Source organism: Xiphophorus hellerii, chromosome 10 (genome assembly GCF_003331165.1).
Source record: "Xiphophorus hellerii strain 12219 chromosome 10, Xiphophorus_hellerii-4.1, whole genome shotgun sequence".
Lineage (NCBI taxonomy): Eukaryota > Metazoa > Chordata > Actinopteri > Cyprinodontiformes > Poeciliidae > Xiphophorus > Xiphophorus hellerii.
In genome coordinates, this window is record NC_045681.1 from 15064105 (window position 1) to 15088463 (window position 24359).

The 24359-nt window shown below is 37.9% G+C and overlaps 1 protein-coding gene across 1 annotated transcript in view; it reads left to right on the forward strand.

The window, feature by feature from the left end:
- The first annotated feature begins 7523 nt into the window (after positions 1-7523).
- tbkbp1 (TBK1 binding protein 1) overlaps positions 7524-24359 on the forward strand; it is a 64254-nt gene continuing 47418 nt past the window's right edge. The window contains exon 1 of the mRNA XM_032574399.1: positions 7524-7886. The gene's annotated coding sequence lies outside the window, so the exon portion shown is untranslated. The remainder of the gene's footprint in view (positions 7887-24359) is intronic.

Sequence of the window (24359 nt, forward strand, 5' to 3'; positions counted from 1 at the left end):
AACATACTTTACTTAAGTAAAGTGTGGGGCTGTTTGGCAGCCCCACTTTATTCCACGAATCACTAACAGTAACTTTGGTGGGGGTAGAAGTAGGCAGGGATATCAGAAACATATCAAGTGGGTTAATATTTAGAGTTTATTCAAGTTAATAATTTACTTTTGTTTCTAAATCCAAACAATTAACTTTAATATGAGACATTAAATGCGAGTTTGATGCGATAAGGGATAAGGGATTCAACATGCATTTGTATTTATGTTTGAGCCTTGACTAGGCCATTCAATCAACAAATGAGCTTTGCTGATTGAGGTCTGGCTGCCTGTTTAGGATAAATGCCCTGCAGGGAGATTAACCTTTATTATATTTAAAGTCTCTAATAGCTTTTTTTCCACATCAATTCTGACCAGGTTCCCTGCTGAAAAGAAAACATTCCTACAGTATGATGTTGCCACTGCCATGTTTCACAATAGGGATGGTGTGCTCAGGGTGATGTACAAGGTTAGTTTTCCATCACCCAGAGTGTTTTGCATTAACACTACCAGTACCAAGTTCAGTTTTGGTGTAATCTGACTGGAGCACTTTCTTCTACATGTTTGTTGTGTAAACTATGTGGCTTGTGTCAAACTGCAAACATGACCAAAGATTTTCTTTTAGAAATTGCTTTCTTCTTAACACACCTACATAAACACCAGTTTTGTGTGTATAACAGGATCCGTCCGTCCGTCCATCCGTCCGTCCGTCCGTCCGCCGTCCGTCCATCCATCCATCCATCCATCCATCCATCCATCCATCCATCCATCCATCCATCCATCCATCCATCCATCCATCCATCCATCCATCCATCCATCCATCCATCCATCCATCCATCTATCCATCCATCCATCCATCCATCCATTTATCTATGCTTTTTAATATACTGTATATAATCAGTAATCAAATTAACTGTTCAACTGTTTATTAGCTTTTACATCCATTCATTAGGATCCAATGTGAATCAGATTTCTTCATTGAAAGATAAAATTTCCAACCTTTTCCTTAACCTTCATGATGACGCAGTCTGGTCCACTGCTACTTGTTTACGCCCTCCCAGTTCCCAGTCTGTGAATGATTCTCTGGAAGCTCGCCACCTACAGTTCTGAATAGAAATGCCTTCATCAGGGAACTGGCTGTCCTAATCAAATCTCTTGTTACATAAACGGCGGCTGCGTCAGTACCTCTGGGATTGTCTCTAGAAAGCCAGCACGAGTGAGCTCTAAGTCAGAACATATTTTAGTTTGTGCAGTTTCTTGTTTTGAAAACCATAAAAGAGAAAGTGATATAACAGTGAAGAGTCAGATGTTTGTACATGAAGATAAAGATTAGATAGTCTTGGAGTTTTCACTCCTCATATGAGCATGTAATATGATCCCTGCTGAGCGTGATCATCACATATACACGTCAGGGTTGGTTGCTTTTGTTTTTAATGCTGAAATCCCAGTGTCTTACAGATCATTTTACATCTTGTCACCTTACAGACACAAACATAGGAAGGATTTCAGAACAGATTCTGTAAACATATCAGGCTAAAATTGGATTGTTTGGACCAACAAACTTCTGCAAAAGGAAAGTAAAGCTTGGACTCAAAAACAAAAAAAAATGTTACCTTGGACTTAGAAAAGATCTGAATAAACGACTAACATGCACACTACCAAAGTTCCCATGGTCTCAGCATCACTGATTCTGTACATAACAGTGGATATTTATTTAGTTGTTGTTTGTTGCATAAACTTTCAGATAAAAAAATATACTTTTTAAGTTAATCTTTTTAAATTGAGTTGATGTAAAAAAGTTAGGTATTTGAAAGATTTTGGATTGTGAAGGGTTAACACTTAACATTCAGGGCATGTCCAGACGTTACTCCATTTCTGCTCAAGCAAATCTGCAAACCAAAGAGAAACTTTTGAACTTCTGTACAACTGATTTAAGTGTTGAAAAATAAAATATGATTCAATGAGAATATGCTTTTTAATGCATGTAACAAATACAACGCTTTTGGTGATGTAGGCAGAATTTTTTGTGTGTGTTGAGAATAACACTTTAGACAAGTTTAAAAATATTGTTTACCATGGAAAACAATATTTTTGCAAATTGGCATATAAGTCAATTTGCATCTGACTTATATGTCCAGATGTCTTTAATGTTTAGTTTACACAACTAAATGTTATCAGGTTATGTAAGAATAACCTGATAACATTTAAAAGGTTATTTTAGGTTTGCAACACTTAAATTGCACAATGTAACATCACTTGTTTTTATATGTTGCAATAATTGATTTTTTTGAGGCAATTGGTTTGCACAGATTTAAGTAAACACAACTTATTTTCTATGTCTCTATAAATTGTAACTTTGTATTTAACTGAAAAAGATGGGTGAATATGACTTGGCTTTGATCAATGTTTGGTAACACTCAAGCCCAGTGAATTTTTTGGTGTTTAGCGAATTACAATGCTGACTTTAATCAAATAAATTAAATGGGCTTAACTTACATTTACAGCTTTCACATACTAACATTTTTACATTTTGAAACTTTGATTTTTTTTGAGGCATCAATTTTGCACACATTTTAAAGTAAAGTCCACTTATTATGTTTTACAGTGTAGATGCTCAAAATAGCTCAGTTGGGTCAGTTTTATCTACTTAAGGCAGCGGTGTCCAAACCTTTTGCCACCAGGGCCAAAGTCAAAGAATTGACAGCACTCAAAGGCCACAAAAATTAATTTCTAAACAAATATGTTTGTTTTTTTTTATCTCTTCAGTAAAACTCTAAATATGCAATATTTTAATGAAGCAGTGTAGTAATTTGGAAATCATTGTTGATCCTGAACACAAAAAGTGTCATGTCCAATTGCTGTACTGATAATAATTTCTTTTGGGTCCATTGTCCTCAGGGGTTGTGGTGAGGAAAAAGCACAGGGCAAAGGTCAGCCCTTGCTCTATTTAGCAAAGTTTAGTCATTAAAAACAGCAACATGGTTAATAACAGAAAAATGAAACTCTCGCTCTTTTTAGATTTTTCTTAGAAAAGTGCTGACCTGCATCAACCCCCTGTGCTGCCAGCAGGACAGATTCTCTGTATTTTTTTAATTGTGGTGCACTTTGGACACCCCTGAGTTGTTAGCATTGGTGGCACCATGCCTCACTGGTCAGAGCCCCAGGTCAGCATGGGGGTGAAAGAGTACAGATAAAATACAGCTTGTTGCTACGGTTTCCCAGTGCTTATTTGTATTTCCAGTCAGTAACCAGCTGATACTGCTGATTCGTAACTTCCAATTTTGCAGCAAACTAGGGCCAGTTCACAGTTTTTAGAAAATGCCCACTACATTTAATAATTGCTAGTTCAACGTTTGTAATATTGAGATAATCAAACCTGAAGAGGATCATTCTTCAACAAACATTTAAAACAGTTCGCAAAAGTACTCACAGAACTGCTTTTGGGGCCATTTTTGAATGAGATAAGTATGAACATTTCTACTTATAGACAACTGGACTAAAATAATGTACTTTAACAATATTTTCTTATGACAAAGTTTGTCTGGATCATTAGAAAAACCTGAACTAATGAATTGAAGATGATCAGTAAAAAAAAATGTTTTGCAGAGACTTTACAAAGACACTTTGCTGATTTTCAGAAATGGGAGAAGGTAGAGAGAAGGTCCTGAAATATGATCAGCATCAGGAGTAAACAGATATTTGTCCATTCCAGCTGCATAAGTAACACTCCAAAAATGTATTAATCAGTTTATAATGAACCCATGAAGGACATAAATTTCTGTTTAGATAGTATAATTATAAGCTTGATCTTACTTTGGCCTGAAACTGTGGCCATTGAGGCAACTATTAGTTGCCTCAATGGAAAGTGTACTGGTCAGAGGAGGGGAAGGGGCTGGGGGGCCTTAGGCTACCACCAGTATTTTTCCGCGCCCCATCAGGCTCCAGTCCTGCCAGTTGTCGGCTCCAATTCCCAACAGTCAACAAACTGCCAGGCATGTGAAGCCTAAATGTTTGGGCATTCTGTCACAGCCGTGCTGCTTGAAGGGTGACCAACTGGACAATAACAGCCCCAGTGGAAAATCCTCTGTAGGCCCGGGGGAACTGTCAACGGACCGTTAACGCTGTGATCGCTTTGGATTTAAAAGGTGCATCTAAATGCAAATGGTTGCATTACACAAACATAAGTTTCCACTTGAGCAGGAATAAAATGCTCAATGCACTACCTGTGGAAATGCCCTTTAGTAAATATTCAGGCATAACAGTGTTTCTGACAAGTGTAATCACCAAGACACTAATGCTACATTGGTGAGTTCCTTTTCATGCAACAAAGGATAATAGTCTGATTACCTGTATTGAGTGAATACAGGTAATCAGACTGATAAATGAAGGTCTCACAGTATCATTAGTGTCAGTTAAAAAAAAGAAACATTGATGAGAATGCTGAGAAAAAAGTAGATCTAAATGAAAAAAACAGTAACTTAAAGTTTTATTTATTTTCCAGCCATCTGGGCATGGGGAATCAAGTTGGGCTTCAAGACCTTTAGCACCATTAGGTCAGGATGCTCAGGTGATGTCATACATCTAAAATAGCTTAAAAAATATATATATTAAAAAACATTAAGAAAAACTACCAACAACCTTATATCTTTCTTTTGGATACATTTACAGTTGTATTCTAATTTTCCTAATAAACTGTGTATATTATTTAATCAATAGCTTGATTGGATCGCGGCTATTAAAATATGTCAGTGCACTTTGAAAGTATTTACAGAGTCTTGAAAAAATATTTACTGCAATTAAAACTGCAGTCATGTGGGCATTGCTCTATCAATTTTACACATCTGAAAACTCTGATTTTGCCCGTTGTTCATAATAGCTCAAGCTCAGACAGAATGGGTAGAGTTCGTACATCAATTTTCAAATCTAGCCAGACATTCTCAATTGGGTTTAGGTCTGAACTTTGACAAGCCCATCTAAACACGGGAACATGCTTTGAACCACATGTTCCACTGTAGCTCTGACTTCTGGATTGTTGTTCTGCTGAAAGGCAAACATCTATCCAAGCTTCAAGACTAACATTTTTCTTCCAGGAATGGACAGTATGTTGTTGCATCCATCTTTCCATCAACTCTGACCAGTTTTTCTGTCTGTGCCGAGGGAAAACACCCCACAATCACTAGTATGTTCCTCTGTTGAGAGAGAGCCCTCAGGGTGTAGAGGCAACTCATAAAATGTTTCCTCTTTTTGTGAAAAGGCTCAACTTTAGTCTCATCTGACCAAAGTAATTTCTTCTACAGGACTGATGTGTCCCTACATGATTTTCTTTCAACCAGGACTCTCTTCTGGTCACTACTCCACTAAGGCCTGGTTTGCTGAGTGCAGAGCAAATAGATTTATTATCAATAGATTTTTTCATGTCAGCTATTGATCTCTGCAACTTATAAAAAGTTAGCACACACTTTTCCTCTGTTTCTCTGATTGCTCCTTATGTAGCCTATCAGTTAAATTGGGCTATCTTTTTCTTGGCACTTTTGCAGTTGTGTCATCGTTGGATGAACACTGCTCCAAAAACGTCAGAGTTAACTTTTTAACCTAACACCTCTTCAATGTTTTCCACATCGTAATTGCTGACCAGTCTCTGTTAATTGGTCTTCATGGTGCCTTTTGTACACTAGATTTTACTTAAGGGAATCAGAGTAAATAGGGGTGTGGGGGAGGATGATTACAAATGCTTGCCACACTTCTGATTTTTATTTTGAAAATATTTTGAAACTCATAGATCATTTTCTTTTCGGTACTTTGCGAATATCTACGCATTTTCAATCAAACCCATCAACGTTTTTGGTTGTATCATGGCAAAATATGAAAAAAAGTTAAAGGAATATAAATCATTTTGCAAGAACCGGAAGTTTGAAAAAAGTTTGTAAAAATTCAGATATGTATTGCATTGATCACTTAGGAATAAAAACGTTTGTTTGCAAGGTCAGGATGCTGAAATTCAGGTCGGAAAAAGTGAAGAGTTGTGGTGTACAACACTGCCATCTAGTGTCTCGCTAAAGTAATTGTTTTAAGGAATGTATTTCAAATATAGAAGTAAAATGACAGACAAATATGAAGGAAATAAAAACAACGCTATAAAAATGTAATTAAAAATAATGATTTAATCTAGCCTGAATAAATGACTTCCTGGGTTAAATAATTTGTGCACCAGTCAGAAGATGAACTACAGGTTCATGTAAATCAGATGTTTTTCTTCAGAATTTTTTTTTTCAATCTTTTTGCCAAGTGTTACCATAGATTTTGAGTTGATTAAGGTTTGGACTTTGACTGGGCCATTCTAATCCATTATTTCCTGCCACATTAGTTCTGAATTCCCAGGTATTTTGGGTTTATTTTCCACTGTAACAAATTCTTGTCTTTACCCACAATCTGTTTATTGATAATTTTCACATCCATGCTTCCTTCTTACTTGAACAAATGTTGGTTTTCACTCAGTTTCTGTGTTCTCCGACCGCCACAAAGGTTAGATTTGAAGAACGTATAACTACTAGCTGTACTATTAACAGATTGGATTCTCCCGTCTTAATGCTCTTGATGAACACTATATTTTGGTAGGTTTGGAGCTGTGCCATACTCTTTCCGTTTTCAGTTGATGGATGAAAATGCTTAACAAAATAAACCATCTCATCATGTTGCCATGGAGTTTTTCAATGCTCGGTGTTGCTCAGAAATGTGAAAAATGTTGAAAATTTGAAAGGTATAAGTACTTGTGCAAGATATGGTGGATTCCAAAGTTTAGTCTGACTTTATTATACTTTGGCATGAGATTTATCCACATCCATTCAATATATTGAGGGATACTTTTTATTTATGAGTATCAGAATAAAGAAGGGTTGGATATAAATTAACATTTTTAAACTGATATGTTTCTTAAAGGTTAAAATTATTTACTACTCTGACTTAGCCTGTCTAATTTAAATTGCATCAGAACAAGAAAAGAAATAAATTATTTGTTGTTATTATTGCAGCATTCATTGTTTAAAGTAATAAAATAAATTCCTGCAACATTCCTATTTAATTTATAAATAGTTAAAAAAAAAAAAACCTTTATTGAAAATGAAACCCCCAGTATATGGGGGGAAGAAGTAAGACGACAGTTTGTGCTTCACATAAGTGGGGCATTGACCCACATTGTTCCCATGGCTGTAAAAGACGCCTGCAGATCCCGGCGCTTCGCTGTGGATCCGGTGCCAACAACTCCAGCCACGTTTTTCCTCACAGTCCTGCAAACAGAAGGTGTGAAAACAAACAAAGCTGATGTATGGAGGATGTAGCCTTTGGAAGAGGCATGTGTCTTTAAATGTAAGCTGTTGGAAAAGCGTGGGCTATAAATAGATTCATGCTTTTTAACGCTATTTTTTTTCAACCCCGTGGAGGATGAAGAATGTTGTTCAAATTAAAATTCTAGCCGGACTTAAATGTTTGATAAATAACCTTCCACTCCAGTGTGCTGCTGACAGATTGGACTCTGCCTGGAAAATACGCGGTGACTCAGGCGGTGCATGTTCTCGTTAGGAGGAAACTAACGCTCCTATTCCCGCGACATCATCATCATCATCATCATCATCCCACATTAGTGGAGCTCCTCAGTCCTGCTCGGCAGCATCTCCAGGAGGCGTGCTGAGCCGCGCCACAAGAGGAGCAGAGCGGGCTTCCACCTGGACTCAGCGCTACATCAAATTAAATAAGAGAATAACAATAAGCGAGGACGCGTTTTTGCTTTAGGAGGAGCTAAGCCTCCACCAACTGGGGTGAGAAAAAAAAAGGGATGCCATCCACGGATCGATCAGCTGGAGCGCGTAAGTTATGTGTTTTCTACCCAAACAATGCGATGTGGTTCGTTTCCTGCGTGTTGGATGGCGACGGTTTAGTGAACAGAGTGTAGACGGTGTGGGGGGGTGGGTAAGGCCAGACGTGGGGTGCTTCCCACAGATCTGTTCATGTAGTATTACTACTGTAGCGATGTGTTTGCAGTGGGCATCGCTGATGGGGGAGGCGGCGGGAGGGGAGGGAAGGGGGTCGATCTGGAAGCCGCTGTTTGCAACATCAGCACCAGTCTGAGGATGCCCTGGCCGCGGGCTGGCGGCCAACCTTCGGCTTCAACTCGGTGCTAATGGGAGAGCGGTCCGCAAGAGCCCTGGTTTCATCACAAAACACCGCAAGCAGCGTGAAAATCCAGAACATAATTGCTTCATTTTGATGTCAACAGGATTTAGATGTCCATGGACAAGGCAAGTTACAACAAACCACATGGAAATGCTCGCACAATTCAACTTATTCTATTTGGCAAAACATATACAGAGAGATCAACCTGCCCGTGAGCGTTTGAGAAGTCCTGTAAAATGATCCGTAATTTTTAGGTCATTTTTTTTCTTCTCAAAGATCCAGGCGTGAGGAGCAGAGGATTTTGCAGTGCCTTTGTTGAAGTTTGAAAGTTTTTACATTTTCTCGCAATATTTGCTCAGCTGATAATATATGTTGTGCACATAACTATGAAGTGGTGGATACATGATGCTTTATCCTTTGCAGAACCGCCTCTTGTAACAGTGACATCTGCTTATGTTTCTATCAGCTTTGAAAATCTAAAGGCTAAAAATATTCGCAAAAAAGCTGAAGCTTATCTACTGATGGGGAGATTTGGTGAAATTGGATTTGGATTCTCAATTGGATTTGGTCTGGACTTTGACAGAGCCAATCTAACAGATGAATATGGTTTGATCTAAGCAGCTTTATTGTAGCTTTTGCTACATGTTTTGTTGAAAAATGAACCTCCACATTTTTCAGAAGTCTTTTGGGGTAGTCCAGCATTCCCATTGCATGTTGTTGCCACTACCATAGGAGGTACTGCGTTCTAGATTATGTGCAGTGTTTGTTTCCCTCCATAAATGAGCAAATAATAAAATTTCAGTCTCTTCTGAAGAGAGCAGTGCACCTTCTTCCATGTTTGCTTTGTTTTTTTATATGGCTTGTGGCATAAAATGAGACTTCTTATGATTTTTCTCTGCTAACAGTTATCCTATCAACATATTCTCCCACCTGAGCTGTTAGTCTCTACAGCTCCTCCGGAGTTACCATAAAGTTCTTGGCTGCTTCTCTAAAAAATGTTCTCCTTCTCTGAGTAGTTAGTTTATGTGGACAGCCAGGTCTTGGTAGGTTTACAGTATTCAAATACTTTAGAAAGTATGGGACTCATCATCAGTTTTCAGATGAGGAGCCATGAAAGCCTAGGATATTGTTTTGTCTTCAACATTTTTCCCTGATCTGGGTGCTGTGATCCTCATGATACCCTCTCTAAAAAAACTTAATGAGATGTTTGTCTTACAAAGAAGACTGTTGCTACTGGCAATGAAAGTACATATTGTCATCAAAGTATGGAAACCTGAACTCTTTTGATGAATATAGGTGTGAAGGATATGAAGGCAACTTGTTCAAGTGGCTTTAAAGCATCAAATACAAAAATTCTTCAGTCAGTATTCAGTCTTACTTACAGTTGATGTTGAAAAAAAGTATATTTAAATCAAGCAACTGCCCACTCGCATTAATCTCAGTGTAATCTACCCAATGGTTTGAATTATAAATCTGACAGCATTAGTAACAAAGCTACCCTTCCTTTTTTCCTCTGAGGACGATATGATTCAAAGGTTAACTTGTGTTTTTGTTGCCTATTCAGAGGAGAAAACAGAAATCACATCTTGCCCTTTTCACCAACAATGGAGAAGCCTGTTTATTTATGTACCTGTGCTGAACAGCTTGTTTTGAAAGTTGAAGAAAAGCAGCTGCGTGTTCAGCCATGGCTGAACGTTTTAGCAGTGGCACAAATGTGATGTTTCATAACTTTTTAAAATGTTTCAATAGTTTGCTAAAAACACTAATTTTGAAACTCAAGCGTGTCCTTTTCTTTCAATGTGCTTGCAATATTTAAGCAAGACACAGGCAGACATCATGTTTACCAGGCCAAGTAAGTCTTCCCCTTACTTTGCCTTTTAGACTCACTCACATTCACCTGCTGCCAGTGGCGATCAAGCTCTGCACTGTCGAAGTCATGATTCTCTCCTCCTGAGGAGATGATATTTACAAGCTGAAACCTTCTCTTTAGCAACTGAACCTCTCAACTTGACGTCTTGGATGATCCACAAAACTGTTACATTAGTGATTACTTGCGCCTCATTTCCACTGAGCGGTATGGCATGGGACGATGTGGTTTGGCACGCTATTTTAAGGTGTGTCATATTCAGAAAACCATTTCCACCATCAGTTCGACTGTAACTGGGTTAAACCCAAATGCCTGGAGTCGTGTCATACCTGTACAATCATTGAACTGTGCTGCGTGACAACAGTAGCTCTGCTGTAACCATGCCAATTTCTTATGGACCTACAACTGAAGCTAATCCAAAACCAGCCTGTGGGTTCAGTACGGGCTGGTTATATGGTTTGCTTTTACAATGGAAACAGACAAAATAGCGTACCAAATTACATTGAACAGGGCATTGTGCTTTTGATTCTAGGTAACTATTGCTGACTCAAGGTGATGTTGCCCCTTTTTATTGAAATTGTTCTGTGGAACAGAAGCGCATGAGAAAAAGACGGTGTTGCATTCTGATTGAACTGCATCAAAATGAACATTTTTGGTTGTACTTAATTTCCCCTTTCAATATTGTTGCTATAACCGTTAACCAATATTTACTAATATCATATAGTATTATATCTACTTCTCTTCCCTTTCTGGACTGTGAATGAATATATCACTGAAAATCTCTTTCTAATTTAGTTAAACATGCCACAATTGTGTGCTGTGTCACTGTCAAATGCCCAAATAAATATCACATGCTCAACCCGTCCCCTTCCAAAACATACATATAAACAGGATCAAAATGGAAAAAAAAATATTGGTTATTAATATCGCCTACGTTTTACTGAGGTGACCAATACCAATATTAATTGCGATTTACTCTTCATTCCTAGTTTGTGTGTCCAAGTGTGGTTGAAATGTTTCAACATCAATCAAACTGGCATAATTTGAGGGACCTGTGTTGATGACGTGTCTGTACTAAACTCAGGTTAGTTCATTTTGTTAAGAAATTAAGTTTTTTTTTTCCAAGTTCTCATAGCTATTTGCAGCAAATTGATTTGTATCCTCTGTGAAATATTGTAAAACACAAAATTTCTATTTCTGTAAAACTTAACATCTCTGTTATGGTCCAACCCTTTTCACCATGTCGGAATATAGTAGAAGAGAACTAATAGAAAATCAGCTTCTTTAGTCATGATTCTTTGGCAATTCTTGACATGGGAGGATTTGTATTGACTGTTTTGACTGTGCCAGTCCATTTTCTACACATGAAAACACAGAGTTTGTTAATCATGCACAAACTCAGATCTGTTTGAATCCAAATCAGTCATCCTCAGGGGGTTTTGCTTGGAGTTTAATCTGTTGCAAAGCTGTAGATCCGCCAAGTGACGTTCTCTGCTGTATGAGAACCATGAATGAAGGCTAAAACACACCAGTAAGTAACCAGAAAAAGAAATCAAGTGAGGCTTTGAAGAGGTCACATTATGTTTATGTGTAGTGAAAAAGAAGCCATGGACCTTCAGAGAGTCTGGAGCGTCATTGATTGAGACCACTTTTAAGAGATTGCATGAAAAGTCTGGCTGCTTGGATCATGAGTAAACAGCTATGTGCTGCTGCAGAGGCCCAGCAGAGTCAGGGGTAAATAAGAAGAAACCACAAAAGAGGAGTAATTCAGCCCTCAATATTCATTGTACGTTTATGAATCTCTGCAATCAAACAGACTTTTTAAAGAACTGAATATTTTAATGTGGCAGCAGCCTGTAACCGAGGTCAGCGGGTCACATGAAGAATCCCTCATTCTGAGCATCAATCTGCAGTTTTGTCACTTCAGTTGAACCATTCAGCCTCCTTTTCCGGTCCCCCGGGGGTCTCGTCAAAAGGAGCTAATTTAAGGATGTGAATCATACCTTCACCTCCTAATCACCAATCACTCAACCGACGTGCCTCTCTTCAGTTTCCATATAAGGCCTGTGCTTGTTTTGCTGATTTTCTGCCTCTTTCATCTTGTTTATTTTCAACCTTGCACAATTTTAAATTTGATTTCAGCAAACCCCTGTAAGGTTGAAGTTGGTGTAAAATGTATTTTTTTTACCTTGCTGATTAACGTTTTGTTTAACGTTAGAGATGCTCTGAAGCGAACGTGTGTGTGATTTTGTTGTGAACAGGATTGAATTGTCCAAGGACACACAGTGCACATCAGCAGCGTGTGCTACGTCGAGTCTCTGTCGCTTTTATTTTTATAGAAATGAGACAGGAAAGCTCTTTTATTATAGAGGATTCACAGTCAGAAACAAGCTCTTGCAGTTTTCACTTGTGGAGACAATTAGAGCGTGTTCAGTGGGGCTGAACTGTGCCAGCTGACCTTGACGAAAGCTGTATTGGAGTTACTTCGGTCTGAAGAGAGGGTATTCATCTGCGCTCGGAAAGGGGAGGTTACTGACGCAATCAGACCGGGAACATTGGCACCTTTGACTGAACAGAGGAAGTGTTTTTTGTTGATGAATGAATTAAAAAGCAGAAGCTGAAGAGATGCGGTTACTATTCCAATGACATGGCTCTTTAAACTGAATTATGTTGGTGTGGAATTTTGTATCTTTTCATTAGGATCTTATTTTGTGAACAAATAAGTACACATATATGCAGTGGCAAAAGTAAATGTGAGTACAGTTGTAAGTCTTCTGATGTATGTTTCAAACAGCTTTGCAGAGTCAGTTTCCTATTTTTCTTGGATTGGATATTTTCAGGTCTTGCCTCAGATTCTTAGTTGGTTTTTGGAGTGGACTTTGACTGGACCATTTTAACACATGAATGTGCCTTGATCCAAAGCGTTGTATGAATTTTTAGGTCCCCCCTACCTTTGTTAGAACAATGGTTCAGTCCAAAGTGTGGGAGCAACAGCAGCGCTGAAGTGAGGAGCTAGCTGGTAGGTGTGGCTCTGCAGCACAAACAAAAACCCCTCCAGTAAGTAAATACTTAAAGCAAAAGACATGTAAACCTTTTATTTGCATTCTCTGCTCAATAGACTGAAACACATTAACAGTAAAAATCAGACTGCAGTTTGTTGTTTCATTACTTTGACTGAATCATGATAAGCTGCCTCATTAGCAAAACTGCTACACTGCTTTCAAAGATTTAAGCTTTTTTGTCAAAAGTAGCAAAAATCTCATTCATATTGAGATTCTTTAACTTTAAGTTAATTAGAAGAGTTTTAAAAGGGAGTGAGGGGCTGAGCAAGTGACCGACAGCTCTGTGTTTGGGAGCCGAGAACAGATAGAAAAAACAGAAAGTTATGGCTTTATTTCTCACCGTCTTCAACGTAGAGCCTTTAAAACCACAAAATAAAATCTGAACATTTTTCTATATAAACCCTGGTGCTTTAAGTGTTACGTTTAAGTTATGATACTCCCCAGATATTCATTTCTATCTACTTGTTTGTTCTCATTCACCCAGGACATGACAAAACTAAAAAAGGCTTAAAAATAAAACAACTTAAGTTATAATTTAAATAGCACATAACTTGTATTGGGAGCCATTTCAATAAATCAATGTTAATGAGGAATTTTATTAAGAGCAGTTACTCATTAAAGCTTTTTTATTTACAACCTTAAATTTTTTGCAAAAGTGTGGCAGAGATTAGATCAGTGAGAATGAACAAAACTCATATTTGAATTTTAGTTTTACTTCTCTGCAGACTGTTTACTGAGAATAAAACATGTTTGATGTGCATTACTAGTCATTTTTGGTCCTGCAGCTTGAATGTGGTTTAAAAACTTTTTAAACAATACCTTGCATTACATTTCACTGTAATTTCGCCGACCCCCCCAAAATCGCTCTTAAGAAATGTTCCTGTTTATGGTCCCCCCCAATAATGAGATGGGATTTACGCCCTTGCTCTACTTTAACACTTTCCTAATACTTTCCTATTAATCAGCTGATAATCAGCTTACCACTCATATATTTATGCCTCAGAGCAGTGTTGTAGTCAAGACCACCTAACCTGAGACCAAGACCAGAGTGTATCGAGACCGAGACATAATGCCCAAAGACATTAAAAAATATAATTCTAGCTGAAAATATTAACAATTACTCTCTGTTTTGGTATCAGAGGGTGCACTTTTGGGGCGGGACTTTAGTTATGGATATTATTTGCATATATTATATATTATACAAACATTAGTGCTGAATCTCACACATATGTTAGAAATATGACAGGACTTCAAAGTTCTGTTAGTTTTGTTCACTTTTAGACATAGCATGTTTTTTGAATCTCTGTATGAATGACAAGAGAGCAAAAAGTGTGACAGCAGCTTAAAGATGTGCAATTGGTGTGTCAGCAGGGGTAAAGTTTTTCTTATAGGTTTGATGTTTTCTTTCTCTGAACTTGACTACCTTTCACACCTGTAAATCTGAGAATAAAACTGTTTCAAGAGACACTTAAACAAAGAGGCGAAACACTTTCATTCATCTTCTTGTACAAAGGAATTTAACAGGCATTTCTGGCACAACAGTTTAAGAAAATATTTAACAAGCTTTAGATTGAAGGTTTTTAAGCTAAGAAAAAAAAAAGAATCTGAATGCAATCATCCCTGTCATGTTCTTTGGAAAAACTGCAAAAACAATCTGTGTTTTCTCTATGCCTTGAGACCTTGGATTTTTAAGCTTTGCAGCTACTTTGTAAAAGATGTGCTGTACGAAAACAACAGTTAAATTGAAGAACGGCAAAAATTGTGAACACATATTTGCTCCTCGTGACGGTTACAAAATCGTGATCAGATGTTTCGTTGTTCTCAGCAGTGTCACAGTGAAAAGGGGTCGGCATGAATGAATCAGGTTTGGATTTGATGATGATTTGAAATTGTTGTTGGAACATTATCATTTCCAAGTATTTGATTAGCAGTCGTTCCCTCCTGAAAAATAACGTTACTCAACGGAGCAGTGCATTTTTTGAATGTGCTTGTACAATAAAGCTCTTGCTATTGCTAGCTCTCGTTAAGATGAATGCATGAAATCATTGTTCATATGAGTTTAGCTGTTTTGAAGAAATGTTTATAATTTCCCTGTGCATCAGGCTAATTTTCATATGGATTTTGAGCTAAATAAATAAGCATTTTGTGGCATAGAAATAAAATAAGACAAATGCATATTTGGGGCTCATGCTTGGTTTTTCCTTGTGCATGTGTAAAATATGTGTGCATGGGTGTGCCAGTCATTAATGTTTAAGTAGTGTTTGAATATTATCCTGTCACACAATTGACTTTTCTTTATTTTCTTTATACTTTAGTACGTAGTTCATGGTTGACTTAATGAGTCCAAGGTGCATAAATCCTGCAGGCTTCAAAACAATCCCAGATCATGATCCCTCCTTTGCTTTGTTTGAGTGCTGGTATGGGTTATTTGTGCTAATATATGTTCTGGTGTTGTGCATTAGTCTCATCTGTGTAAAAGGAGATTCTTCCATGAGGTTAGCATTTTTTTTTTTGCAAAGGCAGCTTGTGGTGCCATGTTCTCTTCAGAGAGCAAAGTCTCTTTTTTTCTGGCAAATCTTACCTGTTGAGTACAAGACAGAGTTGGAGAAGAGATGCTTCTTAAATTTGCAGAGTAGTAACTCTCGAGTATTGGATTTTGATACACCCATGTTGAAACATACGTATGTACTATTGATTACTAAATGACCAAAAGCCCTGTGTCTATAGAGGACACACTCGACATGGGCTCTTCTCTTTATGTCTTTTGCATACTCAGGGGTAGCATAAATTGCTTCTGTAAGGTCATTGCTGGTTATAAATAGTTAAGTTTAACTCATTCTTTGCATAACTGTCTTAAAACAAAATTGAATACAAGAAGTAAAAATGCAAAAAAATAAAATAAAGAAAAAAAAAAATCCTGTTTTTGTCCATGTGATTTTTATATGGTTAAAATACATTAAGTATGCTCCTATGAAGGAACTAATTATTTTAACTTAGGAAATTTTAATTGTTGCACTGATTCAGTTTTTTTTTATTACTCTTTCCAACCAAGCAGAATATTTTCTCATTAATCAGATTTTTTTTTAGGGCAGACTATGCATAAAAACCAGACTGTGTTCTCTCCACTGCTGGATGGTGATGCTGTAGTTTCTACCTGAGAGTCAGTAGCCACCACAGGAACAAGAGGTCATTTATCTTGCTTTGCAGTATCATTATCGGTGGGCAGCACACACATACAGCTTGTCCTGCCTGGAGACTGTGCTGACATAATTCACAGATTGATAATTTATGCAAAACCCTCATTCACTCTCCTACTGTGCATTTTGCAACACTTCCTTATTCGCTTCTACGTTTCCTGCCTCTGGTTTTGTCAAGTGATGCGCTACGATCATGGTCCTATGCATAAACACGGACGTTTATGTAAGACACATACAGACTGAATCATTAAATGAAGAGGGTGGGCAGAGGCCCTGCTGGCTGATGGAATATTCATGGACGGCTTTCAAGGGTTGGAGAGGTGAAGCAAAGAGGAGACAGAGAGGGGAAAAAAAACGGAGTGACGCACTTCTCTGCCCCTGTCCTTTGAGGGAGTTGTAAAACCGGTGTTTCCATTTGGCTCCTGAATAAGTCAAAGGGCTGCAGCACCAGACGCCGCTATAGGTTTTGTTTTCTAAATGAGACATTTCTGTTTTAAGATTCATTCTTGGATGACTTTATCTTTTTAGTACTAATATCTGACTTCATTTTAGACAAAAACTTCTTGGTTGAATAAAAATAAATGTAAACTTAAATCTGCCAGGGGTCTGAATAATTTTTGGCATAACTGAATAAATAAATGCAGATAGCTTCTTTTTTTTAGCTTCTTATGAACAGCAACAGCAAGGCCTAATGGTTTGTTGTGCACGTGCAGGCGATCAGGTATGCATGTGTCTCTGTGTGCAGGTTTCCAACCTCTATCCATCATGACTAAATGAGTGAGAGACAGAGAACAGCCGTGACAGGTTGCCACTCAGATTAGCGTCGTGATATAGGGAATTGGTTAATTAGGAAGTTGGGTCTTGTTTTAATTATGTTTATATAAGGCACTCACTATCAAAAGAGGCATGACGCTGGAGGTCAAACTATGTTCATGTTGATTCAGAGAGAGAGCAAAAATATTTTCTGGAGGATGAAGAGAAAAAAACCCGTTTTGGACTATGAAAGCTGATGAGCTCAGGCTGGCGAGTTGGTCTCTTTATAACCACTGCCTGCATGTCCGACAATTGACTCACTGTTGCTAAAAACAAGCCTCTAACATCCGGATGTTTGATCCATGAAAAGAGTAATGGAAGATCAAAGTGGCTTTTAGTCTTGAAGGGGGGAAAAAAAAGATTATTATATTTTTTTTACATTTTCTGAATGCTCCCATATTTATGTTGATAAATGAGAAAACATTTGGGAACCTCTGGCTTAACAGACGCCAACTGTTGTTGCTATTTATTAGCTATCCATGACTTTCTGTTTCCCTGGGGTATAAATATGATGTGACAAAAACCCATATTTATTGTTGCCATTTACAGTGAGTAGGAGGATAAAATACGTAAAAAGCTCACTGTTAGAGAGGTTCAGCTCAGAGTGGCAGCTTGGGGTCACAAAATCTGCATAACAGCCATTAGAAGATTTCTACCTACTGACTGCTTGTTTAAGGGGCATGCCAAGAAAATGCTTCTCCTTTTCTTTCAGCGCAGATCAAAACACGAGGTTGTTAGACTCTGCCGGGACCTTAACTGGAACTGTTTGAAGATTACACTTTTTTGCATTAAACACTCCAGGAAAGTACAGTATGTACTCCATTAAGTATGAGATCTATGATGCAAGGGGGACAATTCGTCTTCCAAAAGTACAGGAAACCATGTTGGAGTGCATGGCATGACAAAGTCTTTGAAATGCCAGCATTTTTAGAATAAAAAAAATCTGAAAACTGAAAATGGGACATCATTCAGTCTTTTGAGCAGGATAGTGATCTGAATCAAACATGAATCAACACAGAAATGACTCACCAGACACAAAAACGTTTGGCTATCTGCATCATGTCTTTTGTTGAATACTAATGAAATTGTAATGCGGACAATTTCCGCATCATGCTCAAAACATTCACTCAAATATTTTCCTGATTGGACTAGAGCTGGAAATACTTTATGAATTTAAACATCCTGTTGCCTAACATGATTTTAGGCATATCCAAACGAGCTTGACAGAAAAGGCTGATGGGTTCTTTCTGAATTCAATAGTTCTCTATCACCGTTTGATCGTGATCATCTACAACTTAGCTCATAAGATAATGATCTAAACGTGCCTCAAAAGAGTATATTTTGAATCATTGATCTTGTAATTCTTGCAAAAATGTTGATAAGCTTTGCTTCGTACAATTTGATTACTTTATATTCTTCAGCTGGGCTTGAATGATGCATAAAGTATACAAACGGATCATTCTGAATGCTCCAATCTTGTGAAATATTGGAGAGGACTAAAGAAGGTCATAAAAGCTTTACAAGCAGTGGAATTTATCCAAAAATAATATTTTGAAACACAGGCTGCTCCTACTAAGCCCCGCTGAACATATCTAGAGGTTAGAATTGTTTTGTATTTCTCAGTAGGAGAATATAAAAGTAATTTATTGAAAAGTTTTTTTTTTTTTTTACAACTTGATCGGAGTTGCTAGTACATGTGTCAAGACGATATCCATGATGGTTAGAAGTTCATACCAGACTTTCACATGCTGCAAATTGAAAGCTATCCAAAACACTAAACTGTATATTTCTTTCAGTTTTTTTTGCTGTGTTTACTGTTGTGGCAGACGGCTACTCTGATTGAATATAGCATGTTTGGTTGTGCAGCTTATTTTCTTATTTTTGATACAGACACGATTTTGCTAATAAATAAATAACTATGTTTTGGTCATGCTCGAAAATGCTTAGCTTCTTGAACAAAAGTAGTATCAGGAGCTGATTATTCTATAAAAAACAAATCTCTGCTCTATCACTTATCTTTACCCCGTCGGTAAAGTTTTTGTGGGCCAAGGGTGGCAATTGTTGTACTTCTCCCTCCTCTAATTAAAAACCAAAAGGAAAACGAGATATTCGATGGGCGGCCCACCTGTATTCGTGTCCTACTCTAAACCAAGACTTTGGATTTTAGATGAGTCACTTATCAGAAAAGAAAAAAAGGCTTTCCAAACTCCTCTTTGCTGCTCCCAAAGGGAACAAACTCACACCTCCCACTGCACCGTCCCGGCTGTCTTCCATTGTTCAGTAGCAACCCCACTGACAGCGCCGAAGTCTTTCTGCAAGAGCAGAACTGAAGCACGACGGATTATTTGTAATGAAACCTTGAGCACTGCGTGGCAACAGCAGGATGACATAATAGGGTGGTGGTTGCTGTTGGACACCTGCTGCACACCTGGTTGCTGGGGAAACTGGAAAAAAATGTGATGTAATGTCGATGCAACTCTGTACACCTACTCTAAACACAGTGCAGACCAGTTTACGCTTATGTGCAGCATATGTCCAATATGTTAGTGATAGAGAATGGGAATGAAGTGCATAAGGAATGGAAAAAGACAGCAGCTGTGTGTGTAAAAAAAAAAAAAAAAAAAAAAAAAAAGAGGAAGAAAGTCCTTGTTGAATCCGGACTCTTTGGACTCGCTGGGGAATCACGATTCTTTTTGTGTCACAGGAAAACCAGGTTACCCATTTGCTTGCCGCTCGTTACAGGACTGCTTAAACTCCCTGTGGTGCACCTAAAAATATCTGCTCACACACTCTGAAAATGGCCTACCTGTGTTTGGTGAGGAAATGTCTTGTTGACATATCCCACATATATTTCTTTGTTGTTCCTGCAGCTTCAAATTAATCTTGTGCTATTTTTGTTTTAAATTTCTAACCATAAAATGTACAGAGGGTAATAAATGCTTTTATAGATTTTTTTCTGTATCTTTGAGATACCACAAATAAAGTTGCACCAGTGAATCACTTCCACCATAGAACATGATTTCTGATGTCCATATTTCTTTGGTTACAATTATTGAAACATTTTCATCATATTACAACAACTGTACTCGACAAACATATTCATACGGCTTGAACTTTCAAATATTTTGCCTCGTTACAAAAACAAATTTCAGTGTGCAGGCCCATGGTACTTTGGAGGATCTGCAGAGATTTATAGCTCTGGTGGAACAGTTGGTCAATAGTTGTAGAACCATGACATGTGCAAATACGCTGCGCATTACATCAAATTGCAATCACCATCAGAATTTTGCTTTCAATTTCAATATGCTATTTCCAAAGAACAGTTTAGATGCAATTGGCTATATTGTTTCATGCAATATGGATTTCAAATCTGCTTATCAATAATATATTTGAGCAGATGGATTGATTCTCATTGTCCTTTATGCCCAAATTTATACATACTAAATTAAGAATTGTGATTAAGACATTAAATATTAATGGGATTTTAAAATGGGATTTTATCTATCAACATAAAACAGTAAAATAGTCTTTGATTTTTGGGGTGTAGGAGGACCCAGTATCTGTAAATGTGCAGAAAGATGATTCATGCGTGTTGACGTCATCTATTGGAAGAAAAAAAGCCGTCTTCTGACCTCGCTAACAATCTGTCACTGAACTGACTCAGGATACGAAGAATAATTACATCTGTGGGATAATCCATGTGTTTGCAGCCGGGCCAGACCCGGCGCATGGATTTCCAATAAATAACGCAGCTGAAAAAACAGCAAGCTTCAGGCAGAGTGACACTCGAGACAGAAAGAGATCACTCAGGATCTGTCTGTGCTCTGTAAGCTCCTGCTTTTTCTACTGCAAAGCTAGATCTTTACATCAGCCTCTCTGTTCTTCGGTTCAGTACATCCAGCTGCGAAAACCTTCCTTACGCCTTGAAACTAGGAGTCCGATCAAACAGTAGCAAGAGCAATCAAAGAATAAGCTCTGTCCTCGACAAACAAGTTGGTCGACTTTCTTTTGCGAGGGTGACTTTGAGTTAACTCTGGTCTACATGCATGACGTGTGCAACATTGCATGACCTGGAACATATGGCCACACCAGCCCAACAAGACTGCTGTGGCGCTTGTGTCTGGTAATTGGCTGTCAACGTCAGCTCTTCTTCATTTTCTGCTAAGTAGAAAGAACAATCCAAGGCAGCATGTGGACCTCTATACTCAGATTCAGGCCTCAATCTGCTCTACCTGTTTGCAGTCCATCATCTCTGAGGAGATTTGCTGGAGCCGTTTCTCTTATCTTCCTTAGATGTTGCTGTTCCCCAGACTCCCAATTTTAATTGCTTGCCGTAGTTATTTCTTTTATTCTTAATTCTTATTCCATAGTTTATGTTACGCTGCTTGCATTGCTTGCGTGTTCAATTTAAAATTTACTACTGTCTGGTACCATTGAAGGTCTCATAGCACTTATAGCACTATATGCCTTTGAAACCCTCACTCATTTAGTACATTTTTCTAACTACTTTGCTTGTGTTCATATAATTGCAAAAAATTGGTTTGTATATTTTGAGGTTATTTTTGTATATTTCCTATATTTTATATTTTTAGTCTATCACATGCCTTCTAAACCTACTTGAGTCATTTATCTCCCTTTAGCACAGCTTCTGCCATTGACTATCACTCAAGATGTTTTTTTTGCAATATTTTTGCACAAATTATGTTTTTTTATGTACTATAATCTACCATTTAACTGACTTTGCACAAAAATAAAATTCCATCAAAATCAGTTTTGCTGAAGAAGTTCTGTTTTAAAACAGACAGGCTCAGTTAACACCCTACATGCCCCCCCCCCCCCCCCCCCCCCCCCCCAAAATATCTAATTTCATATTGATAGGAAAACATATTTTCTGTTATTTAATCCAAAGTCAGCATTAGTTGTTATGTATGTGAAGGAATAAAGTTTAACAAAATGTTGACTCATATTTCTGACAAGCATTTTTGTATTCCAAGTGGCATCTAAGCCTCTTTATTAACACTGATGCACAGGGGGTAATCAAACTAAAACTAATCAGGACAAAAGCCATGAGACAACATTGGTAATCACGTGGCGCAAAGTTGGTATAAATCTTCATGCACCTTGAGCACATTTAAATTTCGAACATGCCGTTTGCTATTTTGCTAACTGACGGTCTCATCATAATTCCTCTAACATTTTGATCTCTGTCCTGAAATCACAAAACATTTTGATTCTGCTGTTGCTAACAAAGGCTGTATAACAATAAACCTCCCAGCTGTCTGAGCTAACTTTCCGCTGCTTTTTCAGCCTCAGACATGTTTATATGTGCTTTCGGATCTGTCTGTGAGCATCTCTCAGAGTATGAGCTCTGTGCCAATGTGACATTCACATCATATCCAGTATCTTACACATGGCTGAATTAATACCCTCAGGATAAAATTGGTGTTGGCTCTTCCATGACCTCCACTGTACACGCCGGTTTTATTATTTTCTCCGGCATCATGAAACCAGTCAGTGCTGGAGATGAAACGATTAGCTGGCAGTGAATTTGAAAACCAAGTAGGAAAAGGATATAAGAATGTTCAGATCCACCTCCTAAAGTGTGTGTTCTTTTATTTCCCTTTGTTTACTGTTTTGGGTTATTTTGATAGTTCTGTCTTCTTGTTAAGTTATTCTTGGTCGGTTTCTGGATCAACAACACCATCTCTGTTGGAAACAAGTTTTTGTTTTAGCGGTTTATTGTTTAGTTTGTGGTTCCTGTGATATTTTCTGTACGGATGCAGTAAAGATCCAGTTAATTCTTCTGCATTAATTTCATATGTATTTGAGTCCATTATCAGCGTGCTTACAGATGAGTACCCGGTCTCCATAGAAGGAGCCATACCACCAGTAACTGGGGGGCACAGCTTAATGATCAGCAACAGGAAGGAAGAAATAAGACAAAGACAGAAGTGATGGCATTCGTCCATCCACATGCCGCAATGCCGTTAATGGCTGCACAGACTGCCTCTGTCTACTGCAGGGCCTCTTTTTATTTCTCTGAGAATGACCACTGAAACTTTGCTGTGAATTTGAAAGATAATCCAGAGATGTCCATTGCCTAAAAGTAATGGCAATTTAAATGGCTGTATTGTGTGTTTTCCATGGACGTAATGCCACATTCAAGTAACTATGTTACCTTTAGTTGTTATAAAATTGTTGCATATATCAAAATTGACTGAAAGAAATTTGGCTTCATAATTTGACTCCTTGAAATTGGACCTCTGTCTTTACAAATCTGCTTCCGACACTCTGCTTTCAGCACGATGTCACAACAATGCTTCTTATTATGTGGTTGACAACAGTTACGAGAGTTGGACTGAGAAGTAGTTCGTATAATGAGCTCCATAGATGGGCAGTTCCAAGGAGGAACTTTGTGGAAAAGGCAGCACTTTGTGGGATCATGTCTTTAGTCACCCCTGAATGGCTGCCACCGGAAAGTCAAGGATTCCTCAAAGATGCAACAAAGAATCAAAGCAACAATCCAGGAATGATTTTGATGAGGGAATAACACCGTGACATGATATAAATCTCAAAAAAGTTCATTTCACTTAATACGTCCCCCTTTAATAAACACATTGAAAGGATGAGTGAGATGCTTGACAACATGCAATGGGTGAAACCTCATAAATGGGCCTTTGACTGCAAAATTGTCTTTACAGATTTAAATCCAGAATTATTTTATTCAGCCAAAATTTTTTTTTTTCCAATTGGGAAAAACCTCAATTTTTCCAAGATCGCAAAAATAATATAACACTTGAACACACATCAAAGTACTCAGAGTCTTTCTTGTCATTACAGTTATCAAGCTTTACTTATAATTTCTGACTTGGCTTTTACATGTTTTCACTGATAATGCAACAATTATTGTTTGGTGGTGAGCTTCATGTCTTTGAGGTTGAACGCCTTCTAGCTATCAAACTAATCTCTAGATCTCTCCATCAGATTCAAGTCAGGATTCCAGCTGGGCCACTCCAAAATGCTAATACTTCTTTTGGGCAGAGGAAACTTGTTTGTAAAATTAAAAGATTACTTAAATAAGTTTGGGCTTAACTGTATCTATATTTTACATTATTCGTATTGTTCAATTGTTATGCAGAATCCAGCTGTCCACTTTGGAGCTGTGGAGCAACTCGAGTACATTTTCAGTGCTCATACTCCTTCCCCACCCCCTCAGTGTCTCTTTAT